General features: G+C 42.3%; 1 pseudogene; it reads left to right on the forward strand.

Moving 5' to 3' along the window:
- The first annotated feature begins 8,863 nt into the window (after window positions 1–8,863).
- Window positions 8,864–13,812, forward strand: LOC129485307 (cell adhesion molecule-related/down-regulated by oncogenes-like; annotated as a pseudogene).
- Window positions 13,813–19,554: the final 5,742 nt, after the last annotated feature.

The following is a 19,554-nucleotide window of genomic DNA, read 5'->3' on the forward strand; positions in this document are numbered from 1 at the left end:
TATTAGGCCCTTTGCGTAGTTGTATGTAGCCTGAGTTTTCGTTAAGTGAGTGATTTAAAATCAATACCGATAATAATGATAATAATTATTAAATAGTTATATTAATGATAACAATAGAATTATTAATATTAATTATTAATAATGACTGATATTAACCATTGATAGTGATCTTATTAATTAGAAAACAATAATATTGGGTACCAATAATTAATATTAATAATAATATGAAAACTTTTTATTAGCAATTACTTCTCAATATTGATATTGGTAATTAATATTAATGTTAATAATAAATAAGTAATAATTAACAATCATATTACTCCTAATACCGCAGTGGGTGTACACCCACCTATGATATTGTTCCTAACGTCCAGGGAGGGAGAGAGCATGGTATTACTTTCAATATCGCAGTAGGTGTACACCCACCCGGTGATATTGATCCAAATATCCAGGGGGTGGAGTATGACGTTACTCCCAATATAGCAGTGGGTGTACATCCACCCGGTGATATTGCTCCTAATATTCACGGAAGAAGAGAATGATATTACTTCCAGTATCGCAGGGAGTGTACGCCCCTTCTGTGATATCGTTCCTAATATCCGGAGGGGGAGAGGGTGATATTACTCCCAATATCGCAGGCTGTGCACACCCACCCTGTGATGTTGTTACTAATAATATCCAGGAAGGGAGAGGATGATATGACTCCCCATACAGCAGCAGCTGAACACCCACCCTGGGATATTATTCCTAATATCCATGGAGGGTAGAGGCTGATATTACTCCCAATATCGCAGGGGGTGTACATCCATTCTGTGACGCTGTTTTTAATATTCAAAGGCGGAGAAGCTGATATTACTCCCAATATCACAGAAAGTGTACAAACCCATGTGATATTGTTCCTACTTCCGGAAGAAGAGAAGATGATATTACTCCCCATGTCGCAGGAGGTATACACCCACTCTGTGATATTTTGCCTAATATGCAGGGCAGGAGAGGATAACATTATTGTTAATAGTGCAGGATGTGTACAGCCCCCCTGTGATGTTGTCCTTAATATTCCAAGGTGGAGTGGATGTTACTCCCAATATCGCAGAAAGTGTACACCACCCCAGTGATATTGTTCCCACGATCCAGGAGAGAAGAGGATGATATGACTTTCAGTATTACATGGGGTGGACACGCCCCCAGTGATACTGTTTTGAATTTCAACGTGGGAGAGGATGGTATTACTCCCAATATCGCAGGTGGTATAAACACTTCTTTGATATTGTTCCTAATATTCAGGGGTGGAGAGGATGTTATCACTCCCTACATTGCAGATGGTGTACACCCATCTGTGATATTGTTCATAATTTCTGGGGGGGGGATGATATTACTCACAATATGGTAAACACGCTGTGTGCCCACCGTGGGTCATGATATCCAGGGAGGAAGAGGAGGGTGAATTACTCCCCATATCGCGGGGGGTGTCCACCCCGCCTGTCATACTGTTTCTTATATGCAAGGGGGAGGGGATGATATTACTACCAATATCAAAGACCTGTACAGCCCCCCTTGTGAGATTGTTCCTAATATCCACGTTGGGAGAGGATGATATTACTCCCAACATCACAGAGGGTGTACACCCCACCTGTGATATTGCTCCTACTATCCAGAATAAGAGAGAATGATATTACTCCCAATAGTGCCGGGGTGTACATCCCCCCCCGTGATATTGTTCCTAATATCCAGGGAGGGGGAGCATGATATTAATAACTGCCAATATCGCTATGGATGTACACCCACCCTGTGATATTGCTCCTAATATCCAGGGGGTAGAGTATGACATTACTCCCAACATAGCAGTGGGTGTACATCCACCCGGGGATATTGCTCCTGATATTCATGGAAGGAGAAAATGATATTACTCCCAATATCACAGGGAGTGTACGCCCCTTCTGTGATATTGTTCCTAATATCCAGAGGGCGAGAGGATGATATTACAGTCAATATCGCAGGCTGCGCATACCCACCCTGTGATATTGTCCCTAATATCCAGGAAAAGAGAGGATATGACTCCCCACGTAGCAGGAGGTGTAAACCCACCTTGAGATATTGTTCCTAATATCCACGGAGGGAAAGAGCCCGATATTACTCCCAATATCTCAGGGGCTGTACATCCCCCCTGTGATATTTCTCTTAATATTCAAAGGCGGAGAGGATGATATTACTCTCAGTCTCGAAGAAAGTGTACCCTCCCGAGTGATATTGTTCCCAATATCCAGAAGGGGAGAAGATGATATTACTACTCACGTCGCAGAAGGTGTACACCCACTCTGTGATATTTTTCCTAATATGCAGGTTGGGGAGAAGATAATATTATTGCCAATATCGCAGAGAGTGTACACCCGCCCTGTGACATTGCCCTTAATATTCAAAGCGGAGAGGATGCCATTACTCCCAATATTGCAGAAAGCCTACACCTCCCATTAATACTGGTCCCATGATCCAGGAGAAAAGAGGATGATATTACTTTCAATATCACAGGGAGTGTCCACGCCCCCAGTGATATTGTTCCTAAATTCAACGTGGGAGCGGATGATACTACACCCAATGCCGCTGTGGGTAGAAACACTCCTGTGATACTGTTGTTAATATCCAGGGGGAAGAGGATGCTAATACTGCAAATCGTGCAGAGGATGCACACCCGTCTATGATATAGTTGGTAGTCTCCAGAGGCGCAGAAGGTATTACTCACAATAACGTAAACACGCCGTGTGTCCACCGTGGATCGTAATATCCTGGGAGGGAGAGGCGGGGTGACGTTACTCCCTACATCATGGGAGCCGCCCGCCCCCCTGCGATGTGGATCCTAATATACAGGCGGGGAGAGGGGAGTGATAGTACTCCACTACTAGGATTTTACCTCTACTGCCACACTTGGTTAACACCCTGGGACATTATTTTCCATATTCTAGGAGGATGGCCCTACCAAAATCACAGGGGGTGTACACCCTGCTATAGTATTCGTAATATTGTAGGGGAATGTTCATCCTGATGTCACAGGACTGTACACACTGTGATATTATTCACAATATCCTAGCGGGACATTAATAATAATGTCACAGTGTGTGTACACCTTGTGGTATTATTCGTAATATCCTAAGGGGAGGTTACTTTTATTGTCACACGGCGTGTGTTCCCTTTGATATTCGTAATGTCCTAGAGGGATTTTACTCCTTATGTCACAGGGTTCGTCCACCTTATCAAATTACTCGTATTATCTTTATAAGATGTTACTCCCTATATCACAGGGGGTGTACACTCTGTTGATATTATCATAATACTCTAGGGAAATGTTACTTTTAATGTCGCAGAGGGTGTACACCGTGTGAAATTATTCGTTATAGTTTTGTGGGATGTTACTCCTAGTGTCACACGGGGCGTACACACAGTGTAATATTCTATGGAAATGTTACTCGTAAATCACAGGTCCTGTACACCCTTTAATATTCTTTGTAATATTCTAGGAAAACGTTAGTATGAATGTCACAGGGCATATACACCCTGTCATAAAATTCGTAATATACTAGCGGGAGTTCACTACTAATTTCACAATGCGTGTACACCCTTTGATATTATTCGTATTATCTGAAAGGGATGTTATTACTGATGTCCCAACGCATGTACATTCTCTGACTTTATTCGCTTTATCCTCAGGGGATATTATATCTAATGTCACACGGGGTGTACTTCTTGCGTTATTTTTCATAATATCCTAGGGGAATTTTACTTTTAATGACACAGGGGGTGTACACATTGTGATATTCTTCGTAGTATTCTAGAAAGATATTATTCCTCAGGTCACAGGGGATGTACACCCTGTGATATTATTCGTACTATCATAGGGGACGTTACTCCAAATGTCACAGAAGGTGTAAACACTGTGATATTACTTGGAATGTGTCAGGGAAATGTACTCGTAATGTCAAAGGGCATGTACATCATGTGTGCACAGCCCCTGTGCTGTTCTTTGAAATATTCTCAAGGGATGTTAATCCTAATATTAGATATGCTGTTAACTATGTGTGAACACCTTTGCGGTATTATTCCTAACATACTAGAAGGATGTAACTCCTAACATCACGTGGGGTATATGCCACGTGTGTACACATCCTGTGATATTATTCATAATACCTTAGGGAGATGCTCATAATTTTACAATTATTTACGTAATATTTTAGCGGGATGATACCCCTAAAGTCACAGGAGGTGTAAACACAGCGATGTTATTCAGAATATTCCAGGGGGATGTTACTCCTAATGTCACAGGTGTGTATACCCTGTGATATTATTCACACTATACTAGTGGGATATTACTACTAATGTCACCTTCTGTGTGTACACCTTCTGAATATTATTCGTAATATCCTGGGAGGACGTTACTCCTGACATCAAGGGTGTACACCCTGTGTTATTATTAGTAATATTCCTGGGGGATTTTACTTTTAAAATCACATGAGGTGTCAACCCTGTGATCTCATTCGTAATATCCAAGGAAGATGTTACTCCTAATGTCACATGGGGTCTACACCGTGGGATATTCTTTGGAATACCCTAAAGGGACGTTATCTTAATGTCATAGGGTGTGTACCCCTATTGATACTATTTGTAATATCCTAAGGAGATATTGCTTTAAAAATCACAGTGGGTGTGCCCACATGATGTACACCCTGTGATATTGTTCACAATATCCCAGGGAGGTATAACTTTTAATATCACAGCAGGTGTTCTCTATGTGTGTACACCCTGTGATACTATTCATAATATTTTAGGAAAAATGACTCTTAATATCGCAGTGGGTGTACACACTGTGATATTATTCATCATATCCTACAAGTATATTACTCCTATTGGCACAGGGGTTTAACATCCTGTGACATTATTCGTGGTAATCCAGGGGGATGATTTTCCTAAAGTCGCAGGGTGTGTACACCCTGTGATATTATTTGTAATATTCTTGGGGGATGTTACTCCTAACGTCACAAATGTGTACACCCTGTGATATTATTTGTAATATTCTTGGGGGATGTTACTCCTAACGTCACAAATGTGTACACCCTGTGATATTATTCACAATATACTAGCCGGATATTGTTACTAATGTCACAATGCCTGTAAAGCTTGTGATATTATTTGTAATATCCTAAGGGGATGTTACTCCTATTGTCACAGGGGTTGTGCTTTCTGTGCTGTGATTCCTAGTATCCCAGGGGGATGTTACTCCTACCATACAGATTGTGTGCACTTTGTTATATTTTTCGTCATATCCTAGAGTGATGTTACTCCTCATGTCAAGGGGGTGTACATCCTGTGATGTTATCGTTCACATTCTAGGAAGAGGTTAACTCCTAATATCACAGAGGGTGTACAATCTGTGAAGTTATTCATAATAGTTTCGGGGGATGTTACTCCTAATGTCACACGGGGTGTACAAACAGTGATATTATTTGTAAGGTTTTTTGGGTGTGTCACTCCTAATATCACAGGGGCTGTACACTCTGTCATATTATTTGTAATGTCCTAAAGAAATGTTACCACTAATGTCACAGGCGGTGTATACCGTGTGGTATTATTCCCAATACTGTGGGGTGATGTTACTCCTAATGTCACAGAAGGTGTTCACACTCTGATAATATTCGTAATATCCTAAAAGGATGTTACTACTGATGTCACCATGCGTGTACACAATCTGATATTATTTCTTATATCCTCGGGTGATGTTACTTCTTATGTCACAGGGGGTGTACTCCCTGTGATATTATTCATAATATCCTAGGTGGATGTTACTTCTAATGTCACAGGGGGTGTACCTTTTGCGATATTATTCGTAATATTTTAGAAAGATGATACTCCTAATGTCACAGAGGGTGTACACCCTGTGAAGTTATTCCTAATAGTTTTGGGGGCTGTTACTCCTAATGTCACCCGTGGTGTACACACAGGGATATTATTCATAATATTTTATGGAAATGTTACTCCTAATATCACAGGGGCTGTACATCTTGTAATATTATTCATAATATCCTAAAGAAATGTTACCTCGAAAGTCACAGGGAATGTACACCGTGTGATATTGTTCCCAATACTGTAGGGGGATGTTACTCCTAATATCACAGGGGGTGTTCACAATGTGACAATTTTCATAATATCCTTAATGGATGTTACTGCTAATGTCACAATACGTGTACATCCTCTGTATTTGTTCGTTATATCCTTGGGGGAGGTTACTCCTACTGTCACACGGGGTATACTTCCTGTGATGTTATCCCTAACATCCTAGGTGGATGTTACTCCTAATGCCACAGGCGCTGTACATTTTGTGATATTATTTGCATTATCCAAGAGAGATGTTACTCCTCAGGTCACAGGGGATGTACACCCTGTGATATTATTTGTACTATCCAGGGGACATTACTCCAAATGTCACAGAAGGTGTACACTCTCTGATATTACTCGTAATGTGTCAGGGAAATGTACTCCTAATGTCACAGGGCATGTACGTTATGTGTGCACACCCCCTGTGACGTTATTAGTAATATTTTCGAGGCATGTTAATCTTAATATTACATACGCTGTTATCCATGTGTGAACACCTTTGTGGTATTATTCCTAACATACTAGAAGGATGTAACTTCTGACATCACATGGGGTATAAGCCATGTGTGTACACATTCTGTGATATTATTCATAATATCTTAGGGAGATGCTGCTCCTAATTTTACAAGCTATGTGCGTTATGGGTGTACCTCCCCTCTGATATTATCTGTAATATTCTAGGGGAATGTTGCTGCTAATGTCACAGGGGGAGTACACCATGTGTGTTACATGTATATTACATTTTTACACTACTTTCCAGGAGTCAATCAATTTTGTCAATCAATTCACTATTCTTGTTGCCCAAAAGGGTAGAGATAATCACAGATCACAGATCTGTCTAGCATTAGCTAAGGACGTTTTATTACAGAGACGGATGCCTGTGTGTGCCTGCGCATGTGTGTGTGTGTGTAACTCAATCATAAATCGAAGGTTTAAGCGTTGTGTGGGTGGAAGATAATTCATTCTGACTCCTGGCTTCAGAGTCCCATGTTTATTGGGGGAAAAGAGGGTCACGCTGGGAAGAATAGTAGCCCTGTGCCCTCCAGAACTGCAGCATGCTTGGGAATTGTGAGGCTTCCTGCCTTCCAGGAGATTTTGGAACTAGGAGGATGTCACCAGTGACTAGCACAGTACCACCTTCCTTACATCTGCCTGTCATCCCTCCTCAGGGCATCCAAATGTGGCCCTCTCCTTAACTCCTTCCTCTGCTTCTCTTCTCACAACCCTGGGATCTGAGCACTCTCTTTACCTGTGCACAGTATCGACTTAGGGAAGCCCCAGCACCTGCTGCAGTCAGGGCCGCAGCCCTGAGCTGAGTCTAGTAGAAATTTTGTGAACTAAACATAGAGCAAGAAATGTAAATTAGTGCACCCACTATGGAAAACAGTCTGGAGATCTCTCAAAGAACTGAACACGGAGCTACTTTTGATACAATTATTTCATTACTGAGTATATACTCAAAAGAAAATACATCATTGTACCAAAAAGACACATACCCTCCTATGTTCACGGCTGCAGTATTCAAAATAGCACAGACCTAATCAAGCCAGGAGTCCATCAATGGTAGACTGTATAAATAAAATATGGTACATATACACCATGGAATACTATACAGCCATAAAAAGAATGAAATCACAACCTTTACAACAATGTGGATGGAGCTGGAGGCCTTAATTCTAAGCAAATTCACGCAGGATAGAAAGCCAAATGCTGTATGTTCTCACTTACATGGGGGAGCTAAATATTGAACACACATAGACATCAATATGGGAAAAATAGACTCTGTGGACTACTTGAGGGTGGCGGGAGAAGGACGGGTTAAAAAAGTACCGACTGGGGGCGGTCTCTGCAGCCTGCCTTGCCTGTCTCTCTCTGGGATCGCTCCTCCTCCTGCTCCTCTCCTGCTCCTGTTGGGCCTTGTGACCACCTGGTTACCTGTAGGCAGGCCTCCATTCAGAGTCGCATTGCCACAGGGATGGGTCCTGTCACTCCGCACCCCACCCCCAACCCAGTTACCTTCCCCTGAGCTCTGGTTCCCTGTTGAGGTCACTCAGTGCAAGGAGACCTGGGACGTCGCTGCCCGCTCTCCCCACCAGCGCTTCTTCCCTGGCGTGGGAGGCACCACACCCTCCTCTGCCCCATGCGGGGCCTGAAGGGGCCCCTTCAGATCACAGCCGCCACCACAGCCGCTGCCTCACACCGGAGGGCATGACACAGGGGTGGCTTTCCCAGCTGGCTGCCACACGGGAGCGCTAGATGCTTAGCCCGCCCCGTGGAGCGCTAGATGCTTAGCCCGCCCCGTGGAGAGACCTAAAATCAAGGCATGACTTAACAGCTTATTTTGTAAGAGAAAAGCTCAACCCAAAGGCAGATTGTTAGTTTGGACTTTATTGCAAGCAGAACTGCTATGATGTGCTTTTAGCACTGAAGTGAGTTCCAGGCTAAGAAGAGTAAGTGGCTTCTCTGCTTTCCCTCCCAAGCACAAGTGTATTCACCTTGCAGACTTGAATCACTGAAGATGTAAGCCAGCTGTTACTCTCATTTTGGGAGACACCCTGTGGACAGCATGAAGACTGTCCCTGATGGAAGTCTTTAGTAAGCAGGAAGGAGTCAAGGTTAAAGAATGTGTTTGCTTAGCCTGGACTACAGTATTTTGGAAAATGAACCAAGCCTTGGGTTTTGCTCTGGAAGCCTGTCCTGTCTGCTTCTGTAATCTCGCGCTCTGCATCCAGATCTTGGCCCTTTATGGACACCACCGTCTGTTACTCTTACGATTCTCTGCTCTTTTGGGAGTTCAGACCTGGCACCTTATTTCACTTCTGAGCTACCCTCTGCCATCCAGAAACGTAGTGGACCTGTAGAACTATATTGTTCTGCTAAACCTGTGACCACTCACATCTCAAGGTGGCATAATGGAAAAAATAGAATAGAAACACGGAATATATTAAGATTCATCAGGGTACTTTGACAGTTTTTTTCTCTTAACTCCTTCCTTTCGAGTTACTACCAATGCATTTTCAACAACAGGTCCATGTTGTTGTAAGTGGCCCTGGAGCAGTATCCACAGCAGGTCTTGGTGATTTTGATTCATCCGCAAAGCATTTTATTACAGCAAAATAATAAAGGTGCTGGTTTCATTGGCTGCAGGGTACCAGAGAGTAACCCCAAAGCTGAGGTGTGCGCTAAAATCCAGGGGAAGAGGCTGAAACATTCCACAAAGAATTACTTAAGCCCTCCACAAGAACATCTTTAGATTTTGAATGTATCCTTAGCGGACAAGGGATCATATAAATGTGCAGCTTATAATCCGGCCACACATGAATTAAAAGTTGAACCCATTGGCCAAAAGCTCCTTGTGAGTCACCTTTCTTCAGATGATTTTGGCATTCTTCCCCTGCTCGTTCACAGGTATTAGCTGTTCATTCACATAGCCCTGTGCCTTTGGAGTGTGTGTTTAGTGGCATCCTGGCTCCTCAAGTGTGTTGGCTAAAGAACAGGCAGGATATTGCCCCGGGAAGCAACTGGAGAAGGTTGTGTTCTCATCTTGCCATAGATAGCATTGACCCAGTGGACTCTGGAAACGATTCCTGCATGGTGCGAAACAACTCTGGAGATGTAAAATATGTGGCATCCATGGTTAATGTACTTGAACATGCTCCTGCTCTAAGGGACTACAGGATCAGACAGTGTCTCTATTTTCCACAGAACACTTTATCTCTGATGCTTGTAGGAACCCAGCTGCCAACTATAACTGGTTTCATAATGCGCGGCCTAATCATCCTTCCTCAAGACATTGAACTGCAGGAAATTGATGGAAATTCAGTGGGGTTATTATGCAAGGTACTAGGCTACACCAGTGTTTAGCAGATAATGAGATTGGATTTATGCAGTCTACTGGAAGACTTGAAATAGAAAAAGGCAATGGATTCAAGCAAGTTATAATTTTGACACCAGCAAGCACAAAAGTGGTAGATGGAGACTTTGTTACTCTGTCCTTCAGTGCCACGAGGCTGTTGGGTCCGGTCATTTGTTGGTATGACCGCCATGGATTGATAACCAGCCATCTCTCTTAAGTCCTTAGATCTAAATCCCAAAAGTCAAACTTACCAAGACCTGGAATCTTGGAGCTAGAGCCTGTCTACTTCATCATGTCCCAAGCTGGCTTGAGCCCTCTCCATACTCAGGCTGTGATGCGGGAGCATGTGGAGAAAAACATCTGTGAAGCTACAGATGAACATGGTACCATGCAGGCAGAAGCACCTCTCATGGTTGTTCTTTTTGAAACAAACAAAAGGAGAAATAGTCACACTTTTTGTTGCTACCCAGAATAATGAAAAAAAATAAGAGATTGTTCAGAAACTGGATTATTCAGCTCATTTCCAGAGAAAGTACATCCCAGTGCAGTTTCTAGAAACATCAGAGAAAAATGCTAGTGGTATCTCTGTTCCTGAGGTCCCCACCAAATGGAAACCCTACAGACCCCCATACCAGATACATACAACCTGGTGTGGAGGGCAGGCAAGGAAAGTGGACTGCCCATCAATGCCTATTTTGTGAAGTATCAGAATCTGGACTATGAAGTTAATGTGATGGGAAGTTGGCACAGGGTTTGAATCCCAGGAAGTGAAAGTGAGCTTCACTTAGCTGAAATGGAGCCATCTGGTCTTTATGAACTCTTGATGGTTGCAAGAAGTGATGCAAGTGAAAACCCACCTGCCATGCTTACCTTCTGAACCAGCAAAGAAAAGACAGCATCATCAAAAAACACCCAGACGTCCTCTCAACTCGTAGGCACCCCCAAGTATCCTGTTGTTTCAGAAGCTGCAAACAACAATTTTGGAGCGGTGCTTACAGATTCATCTAGGCACAGTGGCGCTCCAGAGGCACCAGATCACCTGATTATCTCCACTGCATCAGAGACGTTGGTCTATGTCACTTGATTTCCTTGGGCAATTGGGAATTCTTCAATCGCTGCCTTCAAGGTCAAATATAAATGGATGAGGACCAGTGACTGGCTGGTGGCAGCTGAACATATCCTTCCTTCCAAAATTTCTGTGTAAGTTTGTAGTATAGAACCAGGTTCAACATACAAATTTTGGGTCACTGCTATCAACCATTATGAAGAGAGTTTTCAGAGATCAGCGTCTCATCCTTATCCGGTGACTGGGTTCCCCAGACTTTTTTCCAACTGTGCAATAACGGACCTCACATTATATACACAGAGGCTGTCAGCGTTACTCAGATTGTGCTAATGTGGACATGCATTCCACGAAGTAACAACAACACTTCCATTCTTTTGTGTCTATTACTGACCCACAGATAATGACAACACCAATGTTTATAAGAGGGATGTTACAGAAGGTTCAAAGGAGTGGCACATGATTGGCCATCTGCTGTCAGAAACTTCCTATGGCATTAAAATGCAGTGCTTCAGTGAAGAAGAAAGTGAGTTTAGCAATGTGATGATCTGCGAGACTAAAGTGAAATGTGCTCCTGGAGCTTCTGAGTATCCGAAAGGCTTGAGTACCCCTCTGAATTCCTCAGGAAGTGAAGGAAATGCGAGGCCAGCAACCAGCCCTGACAGAAGCAGTGACATGTTATATCTGATCCTTGGCTGTATGCTGGGTGTCTTGGGCCTCATTCTTATGGTTTTCATTGAATCGTGCCTGTGGAAGAATCGCCAGCAGAATATCATACAGAAATATGATGCTCCAGGATACCTCTATCAAGGATGAGATATTAATGGACAGATGATGTAATAATACACCACTCTCTCAGGAGCAAATGAAATAAATGGAAGTGTTCATGGGGGTTTACTGAGCCATGGCGGTCTCAGCAGTGGCTGTTCCCACCTTCACCACAGGGTTCTCAATGGGGTCAGTGTAATTGTGAATGGGAGCTTAAATGGAGGATTTTACTCTGGGCACACCAACTCTCTTACAGCAATGGGAATGGAACTGGAGGTTGTAATCCTAAGCAAATTAATGCGGGATCAGAAAATTAAATGCTGTATGTTCTCACTTATAATTGGCAGCTAAGCATAGAATACAGAGAGACATCAGTATGGGCAAAGTAGACTCTGTGGTCTACTTGTGAGTGGACGGAGAGGGATGGGCTTAAAAAACTACTTATTGGAGGCGGACTCTACAACCGGACTCGCTTGTCTCTCACATGGCATGCTCTGGGCAGCCCTGAACCCGCCGTGTTACATGTCCACTCCCCTCCGCCTGGAGGAGCGCTGCCGCGGGGGCGCGCCCCAGGTCCCCTAAACTGAGCCCTGATGCCGGGCTCCAGTGTCAAGGTGCCAGAAGAACCAGGACCCAGCGCCCGCCTGACCTACCCAGCGCCTGCATCCTGGCCTGCAAGACACCGCGCCCTCCTCTGCCCTGCGTGGTGTGTGGAGGGACCCCTTCGGATCACAGCCGCTGCCGCCATAGCCGCCACCATAGCAGCCGCCATCGTAGTAGCCGCCGCGGGCGTCGGAGGGAAGGATCTGAGGGGGGCTTTCCCAGCCGGTGGCCCCACAGTGACTCTGGATGCTTAGCCCGCCCGGCCGAGAGATCTAAAATCAAGACATGACTTAACAGCTTATCTTGTAGGAGAACAGCTCAACCCAAAGGCAGATTGCTAGTCTGGACTTTATTACAAGCGGGACTGCGGTGATGTTTATAGCACTGAAGTGAACTCCATTGTAAGTACAGAAAGTGGCTTCTCTGCTTTCCCCCCCGAAGCACAATCATATACACCTTGCAGACTTGAAACACTGAAGATGTAAGCCAACTGTTACTCTGACTTTTGGAGACTCCCTGTGGACAGCCTGAAGACTGATCAAAGTCTTTAGTAAACAGAAAGGAGCCAAGGTTAAGGAATGCGTCTGATTACCCTGAATTGTAGTACCTTGGAAAGTGAATCAAGGCCTGGGTTTTGCTCTGGAAGCCTGCCTTGCCTGCTTCTGTAATCTGGCGCTCTGCATGTGAATCTTGGGCCCATATGGACATTGCTGTATGTTACTGTCATGACTCTCTGCTCTTCCATGAGTTCAGACTTGGCACCTTATTTTACTTCTGAGCCACTCTCTACCGTCCAGAAACGTGGTGGACCTGTAGAACTACATTGTTCTGCCAAACCTGTGACCACTCATAGCTCATGGTTGCATAATGGAAAATAGTAGGATAGAAACATGGAACATATAAAGATTCATCAGGGAACTTTGACAATTCTTTCTCTTAACTCCTCTCTTTTGAGTTTCTACCAATCCCTTGCCAAAAATAGCGTTGGTATTATTTTGAGTGGCCCTGTAACAGTGTCCGTGGCAGTTTTTGGTGATTTTGGTTCATCCACAAAGTGTGTTATTACAGAGGAGGAAAAAAGTGCTGTCAGGATAATAGAAACGATGTCAGCTGCGTTCGCACAGAAAATCCAGAAGAGTTCAGCAGAGGAGACAGCTGTGTCTATTCAGAAACGGACAGCAACAATTTACATTGGAATCCTCTTATTTTGCCACCTATCTCAGAGGACGGTGCTGAAAAGACAACATGGCCTCCGCCTGGTATTCCTTTGGACAGCCCCTCAGGGGTCCTCCAGCGGCCCCAGGAAAGTGGAGGATGTGCAAACAACCAGTCATCTTCTGACTTCAAGCCTGTAACCAACTGCACAAAACAGGCCTGGGAGTGAGCTGTGTGAAGGATCTTAATTCAAATCGGAGAAAACCATTCTTTATTTTTTTTTTTTTTGCAGTATAATGTCATGTGAATGTGTCTTAAAATGTGTGCCCTTTTATATTATTTATGCCTTAAAAGTTTTCTTACCCGTTGCTTCCTTGCTCTCAGTAAGAAACAACCTTGTTTTGCATAGCTTTCAATCACCTGGAGGGCAGAGGGATCATTCCAAATTTTCTAACAACTGTAGTGGCAGTAAGAACTCCTCATGCAACTGATTCCATCTCTTGGCTGCTTCAGCGCAGAGGAAATGCAGCGGCCAATTGAAAGTTGCCAGCAGTCAGGTTTTCAGATGGAAAACCGTCTTTCAATAGTGTATTATCAGACTTTCTGAGAACACTTTGAAGTCAACTACGGTTGTTTATAATAGCAGACCTGACTGATGAATTTTAAAAGAGTGCCTTCCACTAAAGTGGTGATGTGACCAGACAACATTCTCTCTATCTGCACGTGGGCACAAGTGATGTTCAGTCTTCTAGTCACTAGTCATAAGCAGTGTCGTGGACATGGTAGAGTGTAAGATGTAGTTGAATGATTGCAGTATGCGGAAAAGGAACCCAGGCCAGAGAGACAAATAATGCTTTAGTATCCCTCTGCTTTAAAATTACATTGATTCATAAAATGGCCGATATGGGGCTATTTTTGACTGTTTCTAAGAGTAGGAACAAAATAAGACTTGAAGTCGTGGCTTGAAAAGAAAGATCCACATTTTCAGAAGAAAAAAGGGGAGGGCTGCCGGGAGCCTCTCTTGGAGGGAGCTCTTCCGTCTGCTCCATTAGCCTAGGAGCATGCTCATGGTGTCACACTGCCAGAAACTAGTCATTCTCTCACTTCCAACAGGGGCAACAGCCTGAAGGTGTGAGTGTCCGAAAATACTTATTTTGGAAGGAAAGGTGTTTGTCGTTGTTGTTGTTTATTTTCTGAAGTTTCCTGAATTTTTTCCAGAATGTCTTCCTTTTAAACAGGCACCTAAAGGCCTGGTCAGCAGAACTCCTGACCACTGCTGCCTCTGTGTGACAAGGACATTGGAGCTGTCTTTGGATTGATCTTCTCCACATTAATAAATGATTATGATATAATATTTAAAAACTGCCTACTTGGTACTATGCTGACTACCGAGGTGACAGGATCCGTATTCCAATGACAAGGTTAATGGAGACATACAATTCTATAGTCATTTATATTTTAATAGCATTATACTCTTTTAACCATCCTCACCTTGTATACAATCTCATTGTATATTAGGATACAGCTATTAGAGCAATAAGGAAGAATGGATAAATACAGTCAGCTTTTTGTTTTTGTTTTCTTTTGTTTTGTTTTCTTTTGTTTTGTTTTTGAGACAGGTTCTCACTCTGTCGTCCAGGTTGGAGTGCAGTGGTAAGATCACGCCTCACTGCAGGGTCGACCTCCCCAGATCAAGCAGTCCTCCGAACTCAGCCTCCCAAATAGCTGGATACAGGCTGAACTGTCATGGCTGAGTAATTTTGTTGTTGCCATTGTTGGAGAGACAGGGTCTCACTTTGTTGCCCAGGCTTCTCTCCAACTCCTGGCTCAAGTGATCCTCCCACCTCAGACTCTAAAAGTGCTGGGACTATATATATATTATATATATATATAATATATATAATATATATATATTATATATATTATATTATATATATATTATATATATATTATATATATATTATATATATATATAAAATATATATATATTATACATAAATATATACATGTATATAATATATATATAATATATGAAAAATAGTGCTTGGAAAATTAGCTTACTAATTGAAAAATATACATATGAATGACTGCTTTGAAATATATATATATTGTATACATGCACACACATATAAATGTATAAAATATATATATATATATATATATATATATATATACAACCTTCATCTGAGAGTAGGTATGCTTTTGGCTTCTGAGATGAACATATTCACAATGATAAATATTTACTATGAATTCAGCTAAACGTGAAACTCAGCAATATTCGTATCTATTTACCTCTATTTCTACCTAAATCTGTATTTCAAAAGTTGTGGCTAAGCCTTCCTAGTTAGTTAGATTTTTATCCTTTACCATTCAATGTGTGTGTGGTTTGGAGACTGCTTTCACAGATCAGGAAGTTGACAATTATGTCCCACATTCAGCGGACTAACAGCTCAGAGATCCTCTCTCTGGTTACTGCTACGACAGTGCATGGTCAGTCTTCCAGATCACCGGAGACGATTGTGATTTTATTTTTAGGTCTAGCTTCTAGGAATCACTCCCTGGAACAGAAGAATTTATTGTTCACCCAGTGTTCACTCAGAATTTGTGCTTTAGCTCTTCAGCCAGTAGGGCTAAATGCTCTTTATTGATGAATCAGTGATTAGCTTGGGGAGTGCTTACAAATTTGTCCACGTTATACCTTGATTGCTCTTGAGTGGGTGCAGGCTGGCACAGATACACAGCCTTCCAGATCTCCAGAAATTAGTGATCCAAAGACACTTTTTCTTGGCTTTCTCTTTGCCTGGTTTTCTCTGGTGAACTTCTGGCTGGCTGTCAGAAGTTTGTTCGTTGGTACAAAGCAGGCTAAAGATTCCAAGCTCCTCTTTAATGTTCCTAACTGAGGTCTCCATTGTTTTTGACGATGCCCTTGGGAATGTACCTTTTCATGACTGATTCAAAATCAATCATTAATGAGAGGCATTGAGCAAAGCTCTCAGTTTTTACGGCCTGTCAGTCCTCCTACATGAATCTCTGCATCACTGCAAAGGAGTTGACAGTGGCTTCTCTAGCACTCACACACGCTCTACAAGTCTGTGCTGGAGTAGGTAGGGGGATGGTGTTTTGTCTTATCCCTTGAGGGATGGCAGATACAGCCAGTGGGAAACTTGGGCATAGCAACGCTAGACCTGCTGTTCGGGGTGGAGATTCTACCCTATCAGTGGAGGTTGTATGTGCATTATCTCATCCAGTCCTCACAACTACAAGAGAAACATATTTCTCTCATAAACTTATAAGAACAGCCAATTCAACTGAAGTTTAAATTATTGGCCATATTTATGCCAGGCATGGTGGCTCACGCCTATAATTCCCAGTACTTTGAGAGGCTGAGGTGGGAGGATCACTTTCTCTTACAATTGTAGGACAGAATAAGAAAATTCACTTAAAATTTGATTACCCACTGCCTGTATCTAGTATTCCTTCTATTAATTCAAGTCATTGTTTATGAAGGAATTTTCATATTTTTGTGAATTATTCTTAAACATTAAGAACTATTCTTATGAAGGGGCAATCATAAAGTAATTCATGTTCAAGAACACATTTTTTTTTTTTTTTATTATACTTTAGGGTTTTAGGGTACATGTGCACAATGTGCAGGTTTGTTACATATGTATCCATGTGCCATGTTGATTTCCTGCACCCATTAATTCGTCATTTAGCATTAGGTGTATCTCCTAATGCTGTCCCTCCCCCCTCCCCCCACCCCACAACAGTCCCCGGAGCGTGATGTTCCCCTTCCTGTGTCCATGAGTTTTCACTGTTCAATTCCCACCTATGAGTGAGAACATGCGGTGTTTGGTTTTTTGTCCTTGCGATAGTTTACTGAGAATGATGTTTTCCAGTTTCATCCATGTCCCTACAAAGGACACGAACTCATCATTTTTTATGGCTGCATAGTATTCCATGGTGTATATGTGCCACATTTTCTTAATCCAGTCTATCGTTGTTGGACATTTGGGTTGGTTCCAACTCTTTGCTATTGTGAATAGTGCCGCAATAAACATACGTATGCATGTGTCTTTATAGCAGCATGATTTATAGTCCTTTGGGTATATACCCAGTAATGGGATGGCTGGGTCAAATGGTATTTCTAGTTCTAGATCCCTGAGGAATCGCCACACTGACTTCCACAATGGTTGAACTAGTTTACAGTCCCACCAACAGTGTAAAAGTGTTCCTATTTCTCCACATCCTCTCCAGCACCTGTTGTTTCCTGATTTTTTAATGATGGCCATTCTAAGTGGTGTGAGATGGTATCTCACTGTGGTTTTGATTTGCATTTCTCTGATGGCCAGTGATGAGGAGCATTTCTTCATGTGTTTTTTGGCTGCATAAATGTCTTCTTTTGAGAAGTGTCTGTTCATGTCCTCTGCCCACTTTTTGATGGGGTTGTTTGTTTTTTTCTTGTAAATTTGTTTGAGTTCATTGTAGATTCTGGATATTAGCCCTTTGTCAGATGAGTAGGTTGCAAAAATTTTCTCCCATTGTGTAGGTTGCCTGTTCACTCTGATGATAGTTTCTTTTGCTGTGCAGAAGCTCTTTAGTTTAATGAGATCCCATTTGTCGATTTTGGCTTTTGTTGCCATTGCTTTTGGTGTTTTAGACATGAAGTCCTTGCCCACGCCTATGTCCTGAATGGTATTGCCTAGGTTTTCTTGTAGGATTTTAATGGTTTTAGGTCTAACATATAAGTCTTTAATCCATCTTGAATTAATTTTTGTATAAGGTGTAAGGAAGGGATCCAGTTGCAGCTTTCTACATATGGCTAGCCAGTTTTCCCAGCACCATTTATTAAATAGGGAATCCTTTCCCCATTTCTTGTTTTTGTCAGGTTTGTCAAAGATCAGATAGTTGTAGCTATGCGGCATCATTTCTGAGGGCTCTGAAGAACACATTTTAAGACACAGATTATTCTTATAATGAAAGAGAGAGAAACACAAATAATTTAAATTTCAGTTGAATTGGCTGTATTTAGGCCTCGCCTAGTGGCTTATGCCTATAGTCCCAGCACTGTTAGAGGCTGAAGTGGGAGGATGACTTGAGCCAGGAGCTTGAGAGAAGCCTGGGCAACCAGGTGAGACCCTCTCTCTCTAGCAACAGCAAGAACAAAATTACTCAGGCATGACAGTTCAGCCTATAGTCCAGCTATTTGGGAGGCTGAGGTCGGAGGATTGCTTGATCTGGGGAGGTCGAGGCTGCAGCGAGCCGTGATCTCACCAGTACACTCCAACCTGGGCGACAGAGTGAGAGCCTGTGTCAAAAACAAAACAAAACAAAAGCAAAAAGCTGACCGTATTTAATCATTCTTCTTTATTGCTCTAATAGTAATATTCTAATATACAATGAGATTATATACAAGATGAGGATGGTTAAAACAGTATAATGCTATTAAAACATAAATGACTACAGAATTGTATGTTTGCATTACTCCTATCCTTGAAATAACCCATTACGTAACCCATCTGTCATTAAACTTTTGGATCAGAGTTACTCTTTATAAATGGAGTTGGCCTTTTTTAGACTTTGTTCTCAGCAATCCTCATTAAAGTAGGCATTCCTTGATTGCTTTAAATAAATTCAAAAAACACATATCAGAAACTTTTGATATGTTTGTTGTGTGCCATATTGCCAGTAATTAGATTAAATGCTAGAAAATACACCATGAAATATGATATTTGATATACAGTTGGACCTCCCTATGAATGGGTTCGGCACCCGTGGATTCAACTCATCATGGATTAAAAAATTTCAGGAAAAAAATGGAATGATTACCTTTTCACTGAACATGTGCAGACTTTTTTTGCTCGTCATTATTCCCTAAATAATACAGTGTAACAACTACTTACATAGCATTTACATTGCATTAAGTATTTTAAGTAATCTAGAGATAATTAAAGTACATTGGAGGATGTGC

This window comes from Symphalangus syndactylus, chromosome 6 (genome assembly GCF_028878055.3).
Source record: "Symphalangus syndactylus isolate Jambi chromosome 6, NHGRI_mSymSyn1-v2.1_pri, whole genome shotgun sequence".
Taxonomy (NCBI): Eukaryota; Metazoa; Chordata; class Mammalia; order Primates; family Hylobatidae; genus Symphalangus; species Symphalangus syndactylus.